Source organism: Bos javanicus, chromosome 5, assembly GCF_032452875.1.
Source record: "Bos javanicus breed banteng chromosome 5, ARS-OSU_banteng_1.0, whole genome shotgun sequence".
Classification (NCBI taxonomy): Eukaryota; Metazoa; Chordata; class Mammalia; order Artiodactyla; family Bovidae; genus Bos; species Bos javanicus.
This window is the reverse complement of record NC_083872.1, coordinates 55,970,395-55,992,551: the sequence shown is the minus strand read 5'-3', so window position 1 is coordinate 55,992,551 and position 22,157 is coordinate 55,970,395.

Here is a 22,157-nt window from a genome sequence, read left to right as displayed (position 1 = left end):
GTGATGACAAAGAGTTTACTGCCTATGTTTTCTTCTAGAAGTTTTCTGGTTTCAGGTCTTACTTTAAGTCTTTAAATTCATTTTGAATTTACTTTTGTGCTTTGTGTGAGAAAATAGTCCAGGTTGATTTTTTTTTTTTTTTTGTATGTAGTTGTTCAGTTTTCCCAGTACCATTTATTGCAGAGACTGTCTTTTCCTCAATGTATATTCTTGCTTCCTTTGTCATAGGTTAGTTGCCCATATGAGTGTGGGTTCATTTCTGGGCTCTTTTCTGTTCCATTAATCTGTGTGTCTATTTTTGTGCCAGTGCCATTACTGTTCAGATTAGTATAGCTTTTGTAGTATAGTTTGAAATCAGGCAGCATGATAACTCTAGCTCTGTTCTTTCTCAAGATTGTTTTTGCTATTGTTTATTGTGTTTCTGTACAAATTTTAGAATTATTTGCTGTTCTGCTGCTGCTGCTGCTAAGTCGTGTCAGTTGTGTCCGACTCTGTGCAACCCCATAGGCGGTAGCCCACCAGGCTCCTCTGTCCCTGGGATTCTCCAGGCAAGAACACTGTTCTGGTTGTGTGAAAAATACTATTGGTATTTTGATAGGGATTGTATTGAATCTGTAGATTGCCTTGGATAATATGGTCATTTTAACGATATTGATTCTTCTAATCCATGAGCATGGTGTATCTTTCCCTCTGTTTGTGTCATCTTCAATTTCTTTAATTAGCATCTTATAGTTTTCCAAGTACAAGTCTTTTACTTCCTTAGATATATTCCTAGGTATTTTGTTCCTTTTGATGTAATTATAAATGGTATTATTTTCCTATTTTCTCTTTCTGATAGTTCATTGTTAGTGTATAGAAATACAACAAATTCAACAGCATATTAATAGGATCACGCACTGTAACCAAGTGGGATTATTGCTGGGGTACAAGGATGGTTCAACATATGAAAACTGGTCAGTGGATTATAACACATTAACAGAGTGAAGGAAAAAAAAAATCACATGGTTATCTCAATCGATGCAGAAAAAGCATTTGACAAAATTCACCACCCATTTATGATAAAAACTCTCCAGAAAGTGAGTGCAGAGGGAACCTCCTCAAAATAATAAAGGCTGTATATGACAAACCCACAGCTAGCATCGTACTCAACAGTGAACAAGACAAGGATGTACACTCTTGCTACTTTTATTCAACATAGTTTTGAAAGTACTAGCCATGGCAATCAGATGAAAAATAAATAAAAAGGAATCCAAATTGGAAAAGAAGTAAAACTGTCACTGTTTGCAGAAGGCATGAACTATATATAGAAATCCTAAAGATGCTCATCAATGAGTTAAGTGAAGTTGCAGGATATAAAATCAATACACAATCTTTTTCATTTCTATACAATAACAATGAAAAGTCAGAAAGAGAAATTATGGACACAATCCCATTTACCATCACATCAAAAATGATAAAATGCCCAGGAATAAACTTACCCAGGGCTCAGACAGTAAAAAATCTACCTGTAATGCGGGAAACCCAGGTTCTATCCCTGGGTTGGGAAGATCCCCTGGAGAAAGGAATGGCAACCAACTCCAGGATTCTTGCCTGGAGAATTCCATGGATAGAGGAGCCTGGGGGACTACAGACTACCCCTAGGGTTGCAAAGAGTTGGACACGACTGAGCGACTCACACACACACACAAACTTGCCAAGGAGACAAAAGACCTGTACTCTGAAAACTATAAGACATTGATGAAAGAAATCAAACATAATACAAATGAAAGATAAATCATAATTTTGGATTGAAAGAATCAATATTGTCAAAATGATTATACTACCCAAAGCAATCTACAGATTCAGTACAATCCCTATCAAATTACCATTTGCATTTTTCACAAAACCAGAACAAAAAAATTTAAAATTTGTATAGAAACACAAAAGATCCCAAATAGCCAAGGCATTCCTGAGAAAGAAAAACAGCTGGAAGAATCAGGCTCCCTGACTGGAGACTATACTACAAAGCTGTAGTCATCAAAACAGTACTGGCACAAAAACAGAAGTATAGGCTAATGGAACAGGATAGAAAACCCAGAAATAATCCATGCACCAATGATGAATTAATCTACAACAAAGGAAGCAAGAATATATATAATAGAGAAAAGACAGTCTCAAATTAAGTAGTACTGGGAAAACTGGACAGGCGCATGTAAAAGAATGAAATTAGAACATTCTCTAACACCACAAAAATTAACTCAAAATAGATTAATGACCTAAATATAAGACTGGATACTATAAAACTCGTAGAGAAAATAGGCAGAACACTCTTTGATGTATTGCAGCAGTATCTTTTTGGAGCCACATCCTAGAGTAATGCAAATAAAAGCAAACAGATGGGGCCTAATTAAACATAAAAACTTGTGTACATCCAAGGAAATCATAAACAAAATGAAAAGATAACCACAGAATGGGAGAAAATATTTGCAAATGAAGTGACTGACAAGGGATTAATCTCCAAAATATATAAACAGCTCATGCAGCTCAATATCAAGAAAACATGTAACCCTGGACAGAAGATCGAAATAGACATTTCTTCAAAGAAGACAGAGATGGCCAAAAAGCACATGAAAGGATGCTTAACATTGCTAATTATTATAGAAATGCAAATCAAATCTACCATGAGGTATCACCTCACACGGTCACAATGGCCATCATCAAAAAGGTCTACAAATGATAAATGCTAAGAGAGGGTGGAGAAAAGGGAACCCTCCTATACTGTTGGTGGGAATGGGTATTGGTGCAGCCATTACGGTAAACAGCATGGAATTTCCTTAAACTAAAAAAAGTTGCAATGTGACCCAGCAATCCTATTCCTATCCAGGGAAAGCTATAATTTGAGAAGATACATGCACTCCATGTTCATAGCAGCCCTATTCACCATAGCCAACACATGGAAGCAACCTAAATGTCCATCGACAGAGGAATGGATAAAGAAAATGTGGTACATATATACAATGGAAAATTACTCAGCCATAAAAAATGATGAAACAATGCCATTTGCAGTAACATGGATGGACTGAGAAATTATCATACTCAGTGAAGTAAATCTGAGAAAGACAAATATCATATGATAATCACTAATATGTGGAATCTGAAAAATGATACAAATGAATTTATTTATAAACAGACTTATAGACTTTGAAAACCAACATGGTTACCAAAGGGGAAAGTTGGGAGGGATAAATTAGGAGTTTGGGATTAACATATACACACTATTATATATAAAATAGATAACAAACAAGGTCTTACTGTATAGCACAGGGAACTCTTTATTCTGTAATAACTTACATATACAGAAGAAGAATCTGGAAAAGAATGGAAAATGTATATTTATAACAATCACGTTGCTCTGTGTTGTTGTTCAGTTGCTAAGTCATGTCTGACTCTTTGCAACCCCCTGGACTGCAGCACGCCAGGCTTCCCTGTCCTCTACTGTCTCCTGGAGTTTGCTCATGTCCATTGAGTTGGTGATGCTATGTTTCTATACCTGAAGCTAATACAACATTGTAAATCAACTATAATATAAAATAAAAATTTAACCAGAATAACTCTGAAAATCAGGCAAACCATGGATTGCAAGAAAATATTCATTTATCTGACAACTCTAATGTGAAAATATAGAGTTTCTATGACTCAAGATAGGGGTGGCTCAAATGGTAGAGTCTGCCTGCAATGTGGGAGACCCGGGTTTGATCCCTGGGTTGGGAAGATCCCTGGAGAAGGGAATGGCAGCACTTCAGTATTCTTGCCTGGAGAATTCCATGGACAGAAGAGCCTGGTGAGCTACAGGCCATGGGGGTTGAAAAGAGTCAGACACATTTTGATATTTGGCAAAACTAATACAATTATGTAAAGTTTAAAAATAAAATTAAAAAAAATTAAAACACTTAATGGACACTTTACAAAGGAAGCTACATAATTGACCAATAAACACTGCAATGAGAAACTACACTACACAGCCACTAGGAAAGCAAAAATTTAATAGACTGCTGCCAATATTTGTTAAGATGTACAAACAGAACTCTCATGCATTACTGGTAGGAATGTAAAATAATATCACTTCAAAAAAAGGTTTGGCAGTTTCATATAAAGTTAAACATTCACCTATCCCTTGACTGTGCTGTCCTGAACTTGGTATTTTATTTAAGAGAAATGAAAACAAATCCACAAAAAGACTTGTATAAGAATGTCTACAACATAATAAGTTAACTTATTTATAATAACTAAAACCTGGAAACAATGAAATGTCTGTCAACAGGAGAATGAGTAAACAAATTATGGTATATTTTTACCCTGGAATACTGCTCAGCAATAAAAAGGAATCAATCACTGATATATATAATAAGCTGGATGAAGCTCAGACATTATGCTAATTAAAAGCATGAGACAAGAGAGTACATACTTAATGATTCCATGTATATGAAATTATAGTATGGATAGAAGTAGTCTGTGTTGAAAAAAAATCAGAACAGTGGTTGCCTGGAGTGAGGGAGAGGCCGGAGAATTGACTGGGATTAGAGAGAAGGAACTTTCTGGGCTGATGGAAGTGTTCTGTATCTTCATTGTGATATGGGTTACACAGATGTATCCACTGTCAAAATTGTTCAGGTAATATTTAGACATCTCAACATATGTAACATTTACCTTAAAAAAGAATTGAGGGCCTCCCTGATGGTCCAGTGGTTAAGAATCCACTTTGCGATGCAGGGGACACCAGTTTGATCCCTAGTCTGGGAAGATGCCACATGCCATGGAGCGTCTAACCCCGAAGCCACAACTCTATCAAGCCTGTGCTCTAGGGCCTGCGAGCCTCAACTCCCGAGCCCATGTGCCAGTTAGTGAAGCCCCGGTGTCCTAGAACCTGTGCTCCGCAACAAGCCACTGCAACGAGAAACCTGCGCATTACAACTGGAGAAAGTCCCCGCACAGCAACGAAGGCCCAGCACAGCCAAAAATAAAAATAAGTAAAGAAGAAATTCTTAAAATAAGAAGCCCATGGACAGTGGGTGGAGGTATAGATTAAACAACATGGCAGAATGTTGATAAGTGTCAAAACTGATGGAGATAGAGAATTCATTATACAATTCTACGTACTTTGTAAATAAAATTTTCCACTATTTTTTTAAACTGGAGGAAATGATTTAAAGATTAATATGCACTGAATTCTAAATACTATATATATTTTTTTTTAAAGAAAGTGAGAACTGGTATAACTACACAGTCTTTGCTAGGCAGAAAACTGAGTGCTAAACAATTAGAAAATCATTGTTTTGTTCATTCCTGCCCTTGGGAAAGAGAAGGAAGGGCAGACTGAAGAATGAAACAGGATAATCTTAGTCTGCAGCAATCAGACCACACTATTCAGCGATTCAACCTCCTCAAGGGGATAGAGATATCCAGGCAAGATATTACCAAACCTAGATATTTGTTAATTAAACTCACTTCAGAGCAATACCCTGAGTGAATAATTAATTAAATGTTAATTTATGTTGATGATAATATTGCACTTGAATTTTGGAACTTTTTCCCTGAATTTTAAATATTTGAGAAGCAAGAGCTAAGTATTCTGCTAATAACCTGCATTTTTCCCCCTCACATTTTTTTTTTCTTTTCCCTGCTGATTTCTACTGCTAACTTGGATAATGCAAGTGACAGAGTTCCCAAGCAGAATGAATTTGGTTCTATAGAAATTAGCAAGTAGAGTATATGGGATTTTATAAGGATAATAATATTTTTTCAACAGGTATTAAGGCTAAGTTGAGAAAAAAAATTGGGTGGTCTAGAGGGTAAGAATCTGCCTTGAGGTGCAGGGGTCGTGGGTTTGATCCCTTGTCAGAGAACTAAGATTCCACATGTTGTGGGGCAACTAAACCCGTGCACCACAACTGCTAAGCCGGCATGCCACAGCAGAGATCCTGAACGCTGCAGCTAAGACCCCAGGCAGCCAGATAAGTAGATAAATGGAAAAAATTAATCCTTAGTGACATCCTGAGTGCTATCTGCATTTATATTGCCTCACATTGAAGGTGGTAAAATAATGGGGAAAAAATCAAACTGGGTCTAGAAAACTCTAACATAATGTTTCCTTTTCTGAAAATTAGTAAATCCCAGAGTTCCAGAGCAAAGGCCAAAGCTTTATGTATATCCCTTCCAAATCTGGATCGACAGGGTCAAAGTCAGATGCGTCTGGAGGGGCCAGGCTGGTCACTGGAGTGGCCAGTTATTGGTAGGAGGCCCTGAGGAGTTTGTGTCAAGAGGCTGGACTCAAGACTCACTAAGGGAAGCACAGTGCCCCTCCCCTCCATTTTCCCCATCACGGCATGACGAGGAGAATCAATCTGAGGGAAAAAATAGATATTGCATTACTTCAGTAAACTCTTATTTTAATTTTTACTTTTTGGCCATGCTGCATGGCATGTGGGATCTCAGTTCCCTGACCAGGGATCAAACTCATGCCTCTTGCATTGGAAGCATGGAGTCTTAACCACTGGACCACCAGGGAAGGCCCAGTAAATATTTACTAAGTACTGACTGTCTACTATATACTGACGCAGGCACTAGGGATACTGAAACGTCCAACTTGGATTGGATCTGTATTGTAGGGAACAGCTGCACCAAGGAGGAGGAGTGTGGGGTGGTTTGGGGCTATAAAATTGGGTACCCAACCTAGAGGAAGTGACGTTTGAACTGAGACCTGAGTTTGAGGAGGAGTTAGCAAGTCCAGGGGATGTGGAAGGAGACTTCCAAACAAGAGGAAACTCTGTGTGAAGGCCTTAGAAGGGGGCAGGGACAGTGAGAGAAAGGTTGTGGAAAGGGATAATGTGGAATAAAGTATCCGGTTCTCAAGGAAACTGGTACCCAATTCCCAGGGAGATGAGAAGCTCTGTAACCTGAGTGTCAGAAAAGGTAAACAGTGGGAAAGAATGAAATATTCTGTAAGTGGTTTGGAGAAAACTGGACATCTGGAAAAAAGTTAAATGCTTAAGTTATTTCTATACCCAAATAAGTTCCAGAGATATCAAAGATGTTAATAGAAAAGAAAGCCATAAAAATACCAGAACATGGGAGAATTTTAAACATAATCCTAGATTGGGAAAGCCTAAAGTGACACAAAAATTACAAAACCATAAAAGGTGCTATCGATACTCTTAACAGCATTTTTAATCTTCAAAAAAAGAAGATAAATATTTTCCACCCAGTAGCATGAAAGATATTATAGTAAAGTGATGACTGTTTACATCTATATAAAAAACAACAGAAAAATGAGCAAATAACATGGACAGAATACAAATAGGTACCTCTTTAAGCATAAGATCTATGTGACCTTATTCATAATAAGAGATGTACAAGCTATGACATACTGTTTTCACCTAAGAAGTTTACAAGGGTCAAAAATATACATCAAACTAAAGTACTTCTTCATAACAAAGGGAACCACTAACAAAATAAAAGGCAACTTACTGAATGGTAGAAAATATTTGCAAATCATATATCTGATAAGTGGTTAATATCCGAAATATAGCAATAACTTCTCTAACTCAATAGTACCTCCCCCCAAACAACTTGATTAAAAAAATAGGCAGAGGATCTGAATAGACAGGTTTCCAAAGAAGACATATAGATGGCTAACAGGTACTTGAAAAGAAGCTCCACATCATTTATCATCATGGAAATGCAAATCAAAAGCACAGTGAAATTATCACCCCCTGCCTGTTAGAATGACTTATAAAAAAGACAAGAAATAATGTGTTGGTGAGGGTGTGGAGAAAAAGGAACCCTTGTGCACTATTGGTGGAAATGTCGGTGCAGCCACTGTGGAAAACTGTGTGTGTGTGTGTGTGTGTGTGTGTGTGTGTGTGAGTCACTCGGTAGTGTCTGACTCTTTGCAACCCCATGGACTATATCCCACCAAGATCCTCTGTCCGGGGAATTCTCCAGGCAAGAATACTGGAGTGGGTTGCCATTTCCTTCTCCAGGGGATCTTCCCAACCTCGTGATTGAACACATATACATACAGGTGTCTAGAATATTCCTATAAGTAAATACAATGAGCTATCTCAGGTGGCTCAGTGGTAAAGAATCTGCCTGCAAATATAGGAGACACAGAAGACATGGGTTTGATCCCTGGGTTGGGAAGATCCCCTGGAGAAGGAAATGGCAACCCACTCCAGTGTTCTTGCCTAGAGAATCCCATGGACAGTGGAGCCTGGTGGGCTACAGCCCACGGGGCTACAAAGATTTGGACACAACTGAGCACGCACGCAGTGGATAAAGTCCCCACCAGGGAAAGTGAACTAGATGTTGGAGAGGGAGGAAATGTTACTATTTGCTGTGTACGATTTTGAACCTTTTGAATTTTGTACATGTGCATCTAGTACCCAAAAAATTAAATGTGCATTTACTTATTCATAATTTTTTCAAAATTTATGTCAGTATAACCAATGCCTTTGTTCTAAGTGTGAGCAAATCATTGCAATGTTAACCTTAATGTTAAATATATTATCAATTTATTTTCATCATATTAGTTTCATTTTTCAAGCTATAAGCCCAAGCACACCTTTTTTTGAAAATGTCTACCATAAAACTCCCATTTTAATTGAATTCTCTTTCAGGGTTCTTATTGCTGGCATTAGTTATCTTTGATAGTGAGGCGTCCCAAATTCCCATTTCCAAAGCTACACATACTAATTTCACCACTATCTTAACAGTACTTAGCACAAACCTTGTTTGTTCTCATTGCGCTACCATACACATAAAATGTACCATCGTAGCCATTTTTAAGTGTACAGTTCAGTGGTAATAAGTGCATTCATATTGTATAGCCAATACCATCCTCCATCTCCAGCACTGTTTCATCTTGCAACATGGGAACTCCATGTCTTTTAAACAATTCCCCAGTCTTCACTCCCTGACCCCCCAGTAACCAGTGTTCTACTTTTTGTCTCTGTGATTTTGACTACTGTTGAGTACCTGAGACATTTGTGAGGATTAGATTTGTTTACATATAAAAGACTTAGAAGGATGACTGGCATATGTATTACTAGCTGCTGTTATCTAAGTCCAATAGAACTTTCTGTGATGATGAAATGGTTTTCACCTGAACTATCCATGTGGCATACATGAAGTGTATGTGGTTATTCAGTATTGAACTGTGGCTAGTGAGACCGAGAAATGGCGGTCCAGTGGTTGGGACTGCATGCTTCCAATACAGGGGGTGTGGGTTTGATCACTGAACAGGGGGACTAAGATCCCACATGCTAAGTGATGCAGCCAAAATAAATAAAATCATTGAGTGTTTTTTTTAAAGGAATGGCATTTTACATTTTATTTAATTTTAATTAACTAAAATTTTTTAGTCACATGTGATTAGTAACTGCCCTATTGAACAGCAAGAATCTAGAGCTTAGAGGAGAGGCCAGGCCTGGAGTTACAGATGGAGTTGTCACCTTATGCCTGATAGTTGAAGTTGTAAGAATGAAGGGAGATAAATGGGAAGGGCAGAGGGCTAGGATTAGAAGCTAGGGAAGACCAGCATTTCAGGTTTTTTTCAGAGAAAGAAGACATGGAGACATGGGAAAAAGACCAAAAGTAGATGAGGTACCTTGTCAGAAAAACAGAAGACAATTCCAAGAGGTGATCACTAGGTTACATACCATGAATTGAGTTAATACAGTAAAACTGAAAGTCTCGTTGACCATGTCTGTGTGCTCGAGGTAGGTTTTGTAACTTTGCAGGTGGTGGTGGGGGAGATCGGCTGTGCAGTGGAATTTGAGGCACCATTTGTAATGCCTCTGCCTTCTCTGGTGAATATGTGCAAAAGACCTTATGAAAGCATTGGCTTTGAGTGCTTGCAGAAGAAATATTTCAATACTAATTTCCATGACTAGTTCTGGAGACATTTTAAAGACAACACTGTATGCACTGCTTTCTACAACATAACCCTTTTGGGCTGCACCCCACAGGCTTACAGGGTCTGTACCTGCCCAGCTTTAAGGCCTAAGAAAGAGCCTGGAATCAGCAACAGAGCATCAGTGGTTTAATGGATGAGAGAGCCTACATGTCTCAAGCAGGGTCCTGGATTTGGACCTGACTGTGTGCAGCAGACAGATGGCGGGCAGGACCTGGCGGCAGGCTTCCTCCTGCTGGGTGGGGAGGGGAAATTGCCAGTTATTGGGGGAATTGATGTCTGGTTGGCTCATTAGTTCCCAGGGAAACCAGCAGAGGGGCATGCCCCTCACAGCCGCTTTGATAAGAACAGTCACTAGGTGGGGCCTTGGGCAAGTAGGTAGGAAGGTTAGTCATGTGAGTTGGGAAAGCTGGCATAGTTCGAGCAAGGGATATACAGAAAGTGAGAGAACCGTCCTCTTGAGTGGCCTCACCATACACCCCACAGAACTCTGTTGTAAGGCATTGGAAGATTATGGTAGCTGTTTCCTTATTAAAATGTTAACATGTGAGTCAAATTGACAGTTTTCGAAACAGAAGGATCAGTTTCATTTAATTATATTGACCAAATCTAGTCAATTGATTTTTAAACCAGCAGAATTCTTTGTAGTGTTCAAGAAGTCGTTATGCTCTACCCAAACAAGAGGAATGGGTCACCTTGGGATTCGCTGCTGGAATTTTCCTTCATGACAATACACTGGGAACTAAATCATTGGTCCTAAAGAGACTCTCTCATCAAGGTTCATCAAACCTGTCTTGATTAATTTTTCAAAAGCTCATGAGGAGGTTTACCAATTATACTTTCAAGGGTTCATTTGATCAGCTTCACTTGGTTGCACAGACTGCATATTGCTTCAACAGACGAAAATGGTTAAAAAAAGTCTGATGGAACTCAACTATAAACTAAATTCTAATATGACCTAAACTTGTGTGCTTTCAATTATTGCATAGCAAATTCTCATAGCATTTCTGCAAAAGTAGGGAGCAAATATTAGGTCCTTTTGGGCAGTGAGGGAGACTGACAGAAAACAGGAAGATCACTCAAGATGATACAATAACCTACTGCAGAACTATTAAGTTTTTCTCTGAGCCGCCCTCCTTCTTTTATTTCTACAGCAGTTATCATTACGGTGTTGTGGTTGTAAGTAATCTGCATTTTCAGCTCACACAGACATTCTGTCGTTCCATATTGAAACAAATTCCCTTTTCTTCTGTGGCCTCTTCTAAAATTTTGATTTTCAAACTGTGGTCCTTGGCCCAGCAGCAACTTCATCAACTGGAAGCTAATTAGAAATGCCCAGATTCTACTAAATCAATCTGCATTAATTCACATGCAAGTCAAAGGTAAGAAGCTCTCTCTGAAGGGACTTGATGGGTTCAAGACAGTGGTTGGCCACCCTGGCTGCATATTAAAATAGCCAGAGCTGCTTTTAGTCATGAGGTTCCTGGGGGTTCCAACCTCAAGGGTTCTTATTTAATTGATTTGCAGGTGGGACCTGGGTATGCTTCAGTTTTAAAACTTTCACAGGTGAGTCTACTGTGTAGGCTTGAGATTTCCTGCTTTAGAATCATGTTGCATCTAGGTGCCCTTGTTTTCAAATTCATTATTCTGAAAACGAAGCAAAACAAAATATTCTATATATTTCATATAGTATTTTTTGTTGCTGCATAAAAGAAATCCAGGAATTCAGAATTTTTCTCATTCAATTCATTTACTAATTAAATAACTTAAAAAAAAAAAAGAACAAATGTTTTCAGTCATGCCTAGCAGACCCTGCTAAAGCAATCTTTTGCTTTAGGCTTTGATATGTTAAAACCTATTCAGTGTCTCAGAAAATGCAAGGGAAGAAATAGAAGACAAAGAGAGATGTTTTGCTTTTATCCATTATTATGGTAGGATAAGCACTGCGTATCACAAGAGAAAAGAATTTCAATTATGAAATTCAGAGCACATGTGAAAATAGGTAAGGTCTTTGGGTAAATACAGGCAACCCAATTAAATTTGAATTTCAGATAAACAATGGATTCTTTTCTACTCAGTAATTTAGTAACTTTTAGTGTAAGTATTCAGTATATGTCATGCAGGTACATGGGATATATTTTTATTTACCAAATTTGGCAGCCAAAGCAATAGGCCATGTTAAATGAGGCAAAAATTGCATCTATAATTAATAAAAATTAGAATCTATAGATGTGCCAAGAGGATGCCCACACAAATTCTTTATGGAATACGTTACAATTTAAGCAGCAGTAATATATATTCCATGATTACAGCTCAACAGGAAATCTCTAAGTGTTTTTGATTAAGATACCTCTTTAGGTATGAGATGGCTGGATGGCATCACCGACTCCATGGACGTGAATCCGAGTGAACTCCGGGAGTTGGTGATGGACAGGGAGGCCTGGCGAGCTGCGATTCATGGGGTCGCAAAGAGTTGGACACGACTGAGCGACTGAACTGAACTGAACTGACCTCTAGGTGAGGATTGTAATGTTAAGAGAGAGAATAATTTTAAGTAATTCCATGTATTTCGATTCTACAATAAGTACCATTTTACTAACACTTTTTGCTAATTCATGTGTAAAAAAATTTTAATCAAAATGAAACATCGCATGTTCTCAAGAAAAAACAAAACAAAACAAAGCAAAACACAAAAAAGCCGCCGGGAGCAGTCTGAGCTGTTGGAAAATATAGTCAGTAGAGGGCGCTGGAGTATCACGGATGAATTTCGACTCATAAAAGGCTCGTTTTTTGCAGTGCTTTGTGCTACTTTGATTTTATTTAAATATTTATTTCAGTCCACTTTGCCATGCAGTGTTGCTAACACAGATTAGAAACTAAAGGCAGTACGAGTGTACTGTTCAGCCCTAAATGATACATTTCTTTTGCCCAAGATCCTTGACAGCAATGCACTTTAGCCCATGTTGGCTATTGAAAGTACTGAGCTTTCTGTTTAGGCTTGAATGCCCGGGTCTCTGCAAGTGTGTGTGATTGTGTGAGTAATAATGGGTCTAATTAAAAAAGGCAGTGGCAGGTGGAGGTTTATCAGGTGAAGGATGTGAAAATCCCAGTTGGGGTGGGAGATGGCCAGGCTGGCCTGACTTGGCTCCTGAACCAGAGAATGTGTCTACATGTCACAGTTCTGTCCTCATGTGGACACACCTAAAAGGTGTACGGAGGTCTAGTTAAATTCAAGACAATTTCATTTCCCCTCCATGCTGCCTATGCGACAGAGAAGGAGCATTCATTATGTGTCTGCTTTGGGCTAGGCTTGAGCTTTTGTAAGGTGGCTTCCCTGGTGGCTCAGACGTGGGAGACCCAGGTTAGATCCCTGGGTTGGGAAGATCCCCTGGAGAAGGAAATGGCAACCTACTCCAGTATTCTAGCTTGGAAAATTCCATGGATGGAAGAGCCTGGTAGGCTACAGTCCATGGGGTTGCGAAGAGTTGGACATGACTGAGCCACTTCAGTTTACTTCACTTGACCTTTTATAGATTTGACTTTATTTTCATGACAACCCTGTGTGGTGGATGTTATTATTGTCTCTTTACAGATAAAACAACAACTGAGGCTGAGAGAAAGAATGGATTTCCATGGACACTATTCTTGTATATAATGAGTACTCATTGAACATTAGTCTAAGGCGGCATTTCCCAAACTTTGTTCTGAAAGACACTGGTTTCCTTATTAAACAGTTTTGGAAAATATTGCTAACTCTGACCCTCTTTTAGAGTTTCACAATGCACAAATGTGTTATAAAGTTTCTTAAGAAATTCTGTGGCAGGAAAAATCTTTAACTTTGTGCAAGCTCAGGTTTCATAATCTTTTTTTTTTTTTGATGAGGACCATTTTTTAAAGTCTGTATTGAATTTGTTACCATATTGCTTCCATTTTATATTTTGGTATTTTGGCCCCGAGGCATGTGGGATCTTAGTTCTCCAGGGAGGCATCAAACTCGCACCCCATGCATTGGAAGACAAAGTCTTAACCACTGGATCGCCAGGGATGTCCCAGGTTTCACAATCTTAATTGATCTAAGGAGCCCTTTTTGTTCCTCCATTTTTAGAACCATCAATATTACAAGGCAGGTGGAACATGTTTTGAGAAGTATGGATCTAATGAGTAAATATGTGGAATATTATTCATGGTAGGAATTAAGGGGAGTTAGTTCATCATTGCTATTATCATCATCAGAAAACATACTCAGGCTTCCCGAGTGGCCCAGTGGTTGAGAATCCACCTGCCAATGCAGGGGACACGGTTCCATCCCTGGTCGGGGAAGATCTCACATGCCTCAGGGCAACTAAGCCCATGTACCACAGCTACTGAGCCCGCGTGCTGCAGCTACTGAAGCCCGGATGTGCTCCACAATAAAAGCAGCCACGCAAGGAGAAGCCCCTGCGCTGCAACCAGAGGGTAGCCCTGCTTGCTGCAACCAGAGAAAGCCTGCGTGCAGCAGTGAAGACCCACCACAGCCAATAATAAATTTAAAAAATATATTAAAGAAACATGTATCCAGCCCCTTCTGTTTGTAGGACATTCGGTTAGAACCCAGAGACATGACTCAGACCCTATTGTAGAGGACTTTACAGTTTAGGGGCTTCCCCTGGTGGCTCTGACAGTAAAGAATCTGCCTGCTGCAGCGACTCGAGTTTGATCCCTGGGTCGCGAAGATCCCCTGGAGAAGGAAATGGCAATCCACTCCAGTATCCTTGCCTGGAGAATTCCATGGAGAGAGGAGCCTGATGGGCTATAGTCCATGGGGTCGCAAAGAGTCAGACGCGACTGAGTGACTAACACTTTCACACTTTACAGTTTAGACAGGAGGTAAAATGTCTTTAGTTTGAATGAAAATATAGCTTGAATTCCTAAGATATTATTTTGCCAACTTTTGGAGTTAGGATAGTGTTAACGGATAACAGGGTTTCCAATGATTTCTTAATGTGGCATTCTGTTTCATTCCCCTAGCGAACAATTACCATCTTCTTTCATTAATTTAGTATGGCTCAGATGTTTGGAGGATGAGACATTTAAACATTTGATTATGAGCAGATCCTAGCAGAAGTTGTTAAGAATCATACATCTTTGACACACCCTGGGAAAACAGATGTTCTCCTTTTCACACGCAAGCACACACACACGCATACACTCAATTTCAGCTCATCAGTGCATCTCATCTTCATGTCATTTGTGAGATGAACCAAAGCAAATGAAGGATGTAGATGTCTATATCAGGGGGCTGGTCAGACAATTTAGAGTTTACAAAATACAGGAATTTTAATTTTGATGGCTGGCAAGTTGTCAGGAGTCTTTCTTCTCTAGAGATGTGACAGTTCACAGGATTCTGGCACCTTTTCTCTAAGACTCTTTTAAAGCCTTCTCACGTGATGTGGTATACTACCAGCAGGGGAGAAACTCATTCATGGTTGCACCATTCGTAGAGGAGCTGGAAAGGAAATGTTCAGTTGTGGTTAAGATGTGCAAAGGGAAATGTGAAATGATGAAAAATGACCTGGAAACTGCCCTGAGGTATGCAGACGCCTATAACAAAAAATGATTTTTTCCTTTCAAATCACCTGTAGTTAAGCCAGCCCCATTACTTCACCCTGACGTCCCTTGAAGTAGGGCTCTATGTGGAAAGGCTTCCGGCGGACAGCCGTGCTTTTGGAAGTACCATGACTTGCATCTCCATCAAGTCAAGTTCATCATCTTGGAGAGAATAGGCAAGACCTTTATCTTTGCCTCTAACTATCTTAGCGCCTTCTCATCCTATGAAATCACCAGACCTTATTCAGGTCACAAATGACAGAGCAATGTAGAAATAATAGGATACTGGAGCAAATTGTGTTTTTCCACATCATGACTATAAATAAGTTACCCGAGACAACTTTTCAGAAGCCAATTTCAGTATAATGGTTTAAGCCAAAATCTGATGAAAGGAAGTAATTTTTTCACATAATGCAGTCATGATTAAGAATGATTGTTTTCTCTTTACATTGATAACCCCTAATCCTTAATCCTCCTTATGAGATTTGCTTTAATATCTAAAAATAGTGGACATTTCTGAAAATGGAAATGGAACTTGCAATGGAGCTAGGAATTGCAGAGAATGTCCATGTGGGTATTTTTCATATGATATCTGGTGTGTCTCATGACATAACTTTGCATCATATCCTAGGGGAACATGACACATATCTGACAATATAGATGGAATAATTCATATATTAGTCCAAATTGGCACCATGAGCAGGCTGTCTGCCTTGGTGACTCTGAGTTTCATGTAAGTGCAGTGTGGGGGCTGGAAAGAAACAGGCTAGTTCATCATTTAAACTTGTTTCCTACATTGAGAAACTGAGAATGCAAAAGAGAAGGAGCTGATCCAGACTCAATGATTGCAATCTCTCCCAGCATCTCTCTTGCAGTCCCAGATTTCATGTAAACTTGTTAGAGCAAGTTGGGCAACTCGGGACTCTGTAATCACTTGTTTATAACAGAGATTCATATTTTTAACCCCTGTAACTCCAGTTGTAGCATGAAATCATCACTTAGCCAAAACCTTTCAGTTAATCCCAAACCTCTCTTCAATATTTATATTCATTTCTGTAATGAATATCTACTGAGCACGTATTATGTGGCAGGCGTCATTCTGGATGCTGGGATACTGGTGAAAATGATGGCTGAAGTCCTAGTATCTCATTTATTTACTTGTTGATTTTTGGCTGTGCTGGGCCTTCTTTGCCATGTATGGGCCTTCTCTAGTTGTGTTGAGCAGGGGCTACTTTTTAGTTGTAGTACATGGGCTGCTCATTGCCGTGGCTTCTCTCGTTGTGGAGTACAGGCTCTAGAGTGCATGGGCTTCAGTAGTCACTGTGTCTCCTATTGCTGAGAGAGAGAGAGATGAGAACAGAGATGAGCATTAGATTCGTCTCTTAAAGGTTCTGAGTGACCTTGACAAGAGTGAGGCCCTTGCCCAGGATGACAAAGAGGACGAGACTCAGTCTTTGTCTTTGAAGAAATGACAACGTAGCCATGGAGACAAGGCAACACTTCATTCTGTGGCTACACTTACCTTCTCAAAGAACCTGCGTTATTGTGGAAACCCAGAGTTGCTCTAGAAATAATATTCTCTCTAGATTTAAGGGCCCCCCGAGGTCCAGTAGTCTGAATTGTCACCTTATGCCTTCTTGACAGGGAGCCACATGTCAACATTTGCACAAACTTTTCCAGACACAAGTCCGTTTATAAGAGAGTCCCGTCCGTAGTTGCATGGCTTTGAATATGGTGATTTATTGTGCCAGGATTTTAAATGTGATTTATGTTTCAGGTGTGCAATGTTATAATTTGCCACCTGCATACATTACTGAGTGATCACTTTGTAGTTACAAGTCTGGTACCATCCATCACTGTGCAGGTGAGCCCCTTCGCCTGTCTCCCCTGTGTAAGGATGTGTTAATGTATGTCTGCACATGGTCTGTACTTACTATTCCTCCCTTTTCTTCTCCTGCTATTTGTGTGTGTGTGTGTGTGTGTGTGTGTGTGTGTGTGGAGGGGGAGTGGGGAGTGGGACGAGCATCTCCTGAGTTGCTAGCTTGGCTCTGGCACCTGCTAACTGTCCAATTCTAGGTGAGTTGTTTTTCCTTTTTGCTATCAGTCTCTTGATTAGTGAAGTGGGGGTAACACCACATATTTCACGGGGCTATTGTGGGGTAGAGTGAGATGACCCATGTAGAACACTCACCAGGTGCCTGGTCAAAGGCAGATGTCAGCAGGTGTGTACCACTCTCCCTTCCTTTAGCTCCATGGTGAGACAGCCTTTGGCTGCGCTGGGGGCTTCCTCTACAAAACCTTCCTTGACTCTCCCCACCCCTCCCTACAACACTCAGTCAAGTTTTCTTCCTTTTTAAATTTGTGTGTATCTTTATCTTATCATTTATCACATAGTATTATGATGGGTTCCTTCATTTCTACCCAACTAGGTTGTAAGTCCCCCAGGTTCAGTAAGTGTTTTTATTTTTAGGGCGGTAACAGAGTGTAGTGATTAGGGATGTGGCTTGAAGCCATATTACTTGGGTCTGAATTTCAGCTCCATCCTTGTCGGCTAAATAGTCTCAGGTAATTTCTTTAATCTCTCTGGACCTTGCTTCCTCCTTTGAGAGGATGTACATCCTAGGACTGACATGCTTGGGTGAGGATTAAATGAAATGGTTCTGATGAAGTTCTTGAGACAGTACCTGGCACACTGTCAGTGCTCTGCGAATGTTTGCCTATTATGAGGACAGTTTGTGAAGCCCTTGCAATGCCTGGTCTGGGGACAGTTGACCTAAGGCTCTGGTGTGTGGAATGACTGAACAAAAGGGACCAGTTAGAGAAACTAGGCCACTATTTAGACAGGTAAGCAGATCACAGAAAACAATTTTAGACGATCCTTTAAAATATAAAATTTCAGAAGTTACACATAAAAACATTTTTATTTTTCAAATTCTTTACATTTTTGAAAAATGTAGAATTATATCAAGTAAGGAGGAAAAGTCCTCATTCATAGTCTTTCTCCTCCCCTGTTCCTCACCTTCTCAAGATTTTCTAAATTTACAGTTTATTCTTTATGGTTCAGGTGTGTGTCCTCAGGTTCTTCGGCTGAAAAACAAAATCTACTACCCATTCACCAAAAATGTCAGAGATGAATTAAGCAATTAGAATTAGAAATTAATTCTAAATTAGAAAGTTATTAGGAACCACTCATTTTAAAAATAATTGCTTTATGCCTGAATCCAACCTTTGTCTCTTCTTCAAGATGATAATGTGTGCAGAGTAAAGAGACTGCCCTTGAAGGAGTGTTTGGAGACAATGAGAAGAGCGATTTTGTTAAAAAATTATCTCCTACAACTCTGTCCAATTCTATTTTCTTATTAGAGCTGAATTAGGGGCTGCCCCGGTGGCTCATTGGTAAAGAATCTGCCTGCAATGCAGGAGATGCAGGAAACGCAGGTTTGATCCCTGAGTTGGGAAGATCCCTTGGAAGAGGAAATGGTGACGCACTCCAGTATTCTTGCCGGGAAAAATCTCAGGGACAGAGGAGCCTGGCAGGCTGCAGTCCATAGGATGGCAAAGAGTCGGACATGACTGAGCATGTACGTACATTCTTGGAATTAAGGGAGTATTGCCAGAAAGCCCCTGTAAAGTTGCAGGTGAGCAGAGTTTCTCAACAAAGCAGCTTATGGGGAGGGAGGGCCCTGAGGAACCCAGGGAGCTCCATCCGTGTCAGAGTTTGGCCTCTGGCTTGTTCTGCTTGAGGAATCGGAGATGTAGCTCTGACTTAGAGGCTTGAATGCTCTTGCTTGCTGCTCGATTTTGTCATGCTCTGGTTCTTTAGTGAATATTCCTCTCTTCAGACTCCTTTCATATTTTGAAAAAAACAGTAGGAGGAGCTCTTTGGATGGGCTAAGGCTGTAGCCATCCTTTAGATAATAGATTTTTATTTCTAAGGTGCTATGCACGGACCTAGAGGCATTTTACTGTGGTCGGTTTTTTATCTTTTTTTTTTAAATAGAAAGGGACACATGAATTTTTATCAAATCATTGATCTAAAAACAAAGCCCATGGTAACAGAATGCTATTCTATATTTTCTAGTAATGCTTTATTGCTAACATTTTCTTATTATCCTAAAAAGTACTTACTTCTCTTTTGATTTTATGATAACATAAAATCATTGGTTGGAACAGTATTATGGCTGTTTCACAGTTGATGATTTATTTTGGGACTGGAGTCACATCTTTTAGAAAAACATGAGTTTATATTCATAGATGTTGTTGATTTCTTAACTAAATCTTTTAATTTTTTAAAATAATATTTTAATTCTTTCATTTCCCTGAATGTTGGAATCATTGATAAGCCAATGCTTAGTGCTTAGATGTCATTGTATTTAGGACAAAAAATTTCATATTAATAATTCAGGGATCCCCATCTAGTTGGTCCTAATAAATTGTAAAGTTTCATTGATTGAAGTCTGGGTGGATGCTGTGTTATGATTCCTTCTCTCTCTGTGACCAGTATTTTATTTTTAATTTTTGGAAGTTGAAAGATTTCTTACAGATCCCAGAAACCAGGAACAGGGAAAGGGAGGCAGTGAGCCAGGGCAAGGGCAGCCCTCTGACCCAGTTCACATGTGAACAGGATGCATGCATGCATGCTAAGTGGCTTCAGTTGTGTCTGACTCTTTGTGACTCCATGGACTGTAGTCTGCTAGGCTCCTCTGTCCATGGGAATCTCCAGGCAAGAATACTAGAGAGGGCAGCCGTGCCCTTCTCCAGGGGATCTTCTGCACCGCGGGATTGACCCCATGTCTCTTACATTGGCAGGCAGGTTCTTTACCACTAGTGCCACCTGGGAAGCCTGTGAACAGGGCAGTGAGAAACTACGATGTATAAGGCGGTTGGGGTGCAGGTCACTAACCTTATGTGGGTTTAACTCCAAGTGGTCATTTTAAAAGGTGCCTCAGGAAAAGCAAGTGGGAATTTAGTGCAGGAGTTCTAAACTCAGGTCCTTATCTAAATGTCCAGACTCTGGGTCATTAATACTGTAAAATGCCTAAGCAGCAACTCAAAATAGTTGTTTTCTCATTTAGCTCAGAAATTGAGGGCATGACATTTGGGTGAAGTTCAGTTCAGTTCAGTCACTCAGTCGTGTCTGACTCTTTGCGACCCTATGAGTCGCAGCACGCCAGGACTCCCTGTCCATCACCAACTCCCAGAGTTTACTCCAACTCATGTCCATTTAGTCAGTGATGCCATCCAGCCATCTCATCCTCTGTCATCCCCTTCTCCTCCTGCCCCCAATCCCTCCCAGTATCAGAGTCTTTTCCAATGAGTCAACTCTTCACATGAGGTGGCCAAAGTATTGGAGTTTCAGCTTTAGCATCAGTCTTTCCAATGAACACCCAGGACTGATTTCCTTTAGAATGGACTGGTTGGATCTCCTTGCAGTCCAAGGGACTCTCAAGAGTCTTCTCCAACACCACAGTTCAAACCATCAATTCTTCAGCGCTCAGCTTTCTTTATAGTCCAACTCTCACATCCATACATGATAACTGGGAAAACTATAGCTTTGATTAGACGGACCTTTGTTGGCAAAGTAATGTCTCTGCTTTTCAATATGCTGTCTAGGTTGGTCAAACTTTTCTTCCAAGGAGCAAGCATCTTTTAATTTCATGTCTATAGTCACCATCTGCAGTGACTTTGGAGCCCCCCAAAATAAAGTCTCTCACTGTTTCCATTGTTTCCCCATCTATGTGCAATGTCCAATAAGTAGTGAGAATGTTGGGACTGGAATCTTTGCAAGATATTTGAGCTAGAATCATAGATTGAAAGTCACTGGCATATGGGTGGCACTGGCAAGAATGAGGTCCTTCAGATCACAGAGTATGAGAGAAGTAAGGAAGAAGAGCTTGATGGTGCCATAGGGCACACTAACATTTCAAAGGTAGAAAGAAGATAAGCCCATAGAGGAGAAAGTAAAGGAAGATGAGAGTGATACAAAGAGCCCCAGGAGACAGTGATACCTATAGCTAGGAAGGGGAGAGATTCAGGGTCTAGCGGAGTGGTATGAAACAGTATGGACTTCAGAGTCAGACAGCCCTCATTTCCAGTCCATATTCTAATCATTGCTAATTGTGTGATCTTGAAACCAAGCAGGACCCTGTGGGGCTCTTGGGCATGAAAGCCTTTTTGTCTCCCATTTCTTGTAGGTAAGACTCCAGCCTCTGTGACATATTCCCGAGTTCCAAAGGGCAGATTCAAACAATTACTAATCAAGGGAGAAATAGCCAAGAAACCATCTGAGGCAGGATTAAAGGAACTGGAGAAGCTCATCAAGATTAGGAGACCAAACTCCTCAGTCTCTCAGGAGATTGAGATTAGGGACTGAGGGCCCTGCAGAACCCTAATCCTTATCAGCAACCCCATTCTTGTTATAAAATCCTCATCAAATCCTCCTAGGTTGGAACACAATTTTGTGAGGCAATGAGCCTCCTGTGTCCCCCTTTGCCTGGCAAAGCAATAAAGCTATTCTTTTCTACTTCACCCAAAACTGTCTCTGAGATTCAACTGGGCACCAGTGCTGAGCTTTTGGCAATCTCAGTCGATTTATTTGGCCTTCCTATGTCTCACTTTATTT